This window comes from Alligator sinensis, unplaced genomic scaffold, assembly GCF_000455745.1.
Source record: "Alligator sinensis unplaced genomic scaffold, ASM45574v1 scaffold886_1, whole genome shotgun sequence".
Taxonomy (NCBI): Eukaryota; Metazoa; Chordata; order Crocodylia; family Alligatoridae; genus Alligator; species Alligator sinensis.
Genome location: NW_005842040.1, coordinates 2299906 through 2302310, shown reverse-complemented (window position 1 = coordinate 2302310; position 2405 = coordinate 2299906).

Below are 2405 nucleotides of genomic sequence, written 5' to 3'. Positions count from 1 at the left end.
TGCCCCTGCCAGTGTCTGAGGCTTGTGGAGTTGTCACCCTCCTGCTCAGGACCCAGCAGAGCACCCAGGGTACCTGTCTTGGCCCAGCTCCTAGCAGGGACCTCTGTTCCCAGCACTCCCCACCCCCCACGGCTGCATCCCAGCTGAGATGTGCTTGTCCCCGCCTGGCTGGAGCACTGAGCCTGATGTGTCCTGACAGCTCGGGATGCTTCCCAGCTCCCCCAGGTGAAAGCGTGGCTTCAGTGCAGCACAGAGCCCTGGCCCAGGGCCAGTGCCATACACCGCTGCTCTGAATTGTCCGCTGCAGAGGCCTGTGCACAAGGGGGCCTCCAGTTCCAGCTGTGGGACCCTCATTAGGAGTCTGACTGAGTTTGTGCTCACAAAGGAGCAGGGAGAGGAGGAACATCAGCTCTGTGCCCTGTGCTGAAACAGGGGAAACCCTCACCAGCCCTCCACCCATCCCAGATCCTACCCTGCTGCCCCAGAGCAGAGCAGGGAGCCCATGCAGCCGGGACAGCTCCGGAGCATCGCTATGGGCCCATCTCTCTTCTGCCACTACTTTTATTGCTGGTAGCACGGAGGAAAGCAGCCTTGCTCACCCCTCAGAAAAGCCCACAGTGCCAAGTGCACAATGCTGCACATGGCTAGAAGATTAGTTCCTTTCTGACCTCTTGTGGCCAACAGCCAGGAGGGGAGGAAGCCTGAGATCTGCTCCAGTGTGTGCTAGCCCGGTCCTGCTTGGCTGCAAATGATATTAATAGACATCAAGTCAACCCACTGGTATCTGAGTCAGTGACCTCTCCCTGCAGCAGGTTGTGCTGCGCATGCTGCAAAGAAGTCCCAGGCTGCCTTTTATTGGTGCTAAGTGCCCTGGCCTCTTATGCCATCACTGGCTCCTTACAATGGGCCTGGAAGCTGGAAGGCCCAGACCCCTTGTTATCTGCACTACTAATGAGGGACAGAAACACACTTGTAAACTCCTGGCCATGGTTCTGTCCCAGCCCCGCTCTTCACTGAGCCAGGCGCCTGGTCTAGGAGCCTGCAGGGCTCTTCAGATTTCTCCATCTCTGGATGCTTTTGCCCAGGCACTGGCTGGGATTGGCTGATGCTAATTGAAGTCATTTGCGTGACATGCCAGGAAAGAAAATGTCTCCAATGGATTTGTTTGGGAGCTTCACAATTCAGCTGCAGCAATCGCCAGGACTGGGACAGAGCAGTGGGGGATGGGGTTATATGTCTGTGCCCAGGATACAGCCAAAGACGGCTGCAATGGACACAGTGCCAGGCAGTACCAGCTGGGCTTCTGGGGCAGTATGAGCTGTAGCTGTGCACTCAGCCCAACATACAGTGGGGAGAGTCTATGGGTGGCATGCACTGCAGCATGGGCATTGCCTGGTGATCTTGGTGGGGCAGTAATGGCATCCAGAAAGAGGCAGTGCCTTGGTGGGGCACTTGTGGTACCCATGGCACAGTGCACACTTGGCAGGAGCATCCTTTGGCCTTTTGGCTAGGAGCAAGCGAGACTAGGGGGCATCTGAACTCCAAGGCCTCCAAGACTTGGGGCCTGCACACAGGATGCCTGCCATGGATTTGGGAGTATCTGAAGCCCCAGGCTGAAGTCTGGGAAGTAGGAAACTTGTTGGCGGTAGCACCACACAGATTTGAACCATTGAGCTCTGCTCAGTCAATAGAATTAAGAACTGACTTGGCTGATTTGGCCTGAAACATGAAATTTAAAAAAAAAAGAAAAAAACCAAGAAAAGAAAAAGATGGCTCCCAGCACAGTGCACATATTGTCCAATGGACCTGTTGGAGCCACATAGGCACCCAGTGCAGGGTGTATGGTGCCCAGTGTTCCTGCTGGGCTAGACCCTCTGATTACTGCAATCACTCTGGCTCTATTGGTGCATGGGTGATGCAGACAGGGGACCTGCAGCCATTGCTAGCTGGCTGGTGCTCCACCCTGGAGGCAGCGCTTTTGCCCCATGTGCCTAGGCCCAGCTGAGGTCGCTATGTGGCCATCTTAGTGCTATTCCCATTGTACCTGGCCTTCATAGACCCCCCCTGCCACAGCTGCTGCTGAGAGAGAATTTGCCTTCCTGCCACTCTTCTCCCCTGTCCTCTGTGTGGAAGCAAATATCACTATGATAGTCAATACTATGGAAAATAATTAATTTTCCATAGTCAATACTATGGAAAATTCCTATCCAGGGCTGCAAACATGCCAACACAGCCTGACAGACCTATGTTGCCTCCTGGGCTCCTGGTATTTTTCCATTGCCCAGGCAAGTCTTGGAGCTCTGCCCACAGGGAAACACCTTCTCTGGGAGAAACATGGCTTGTCCTGCCCTGACAGCCCAACTGGGCACTGCCAGACATCTGCAGGTACCAATGAGTGGGCATAA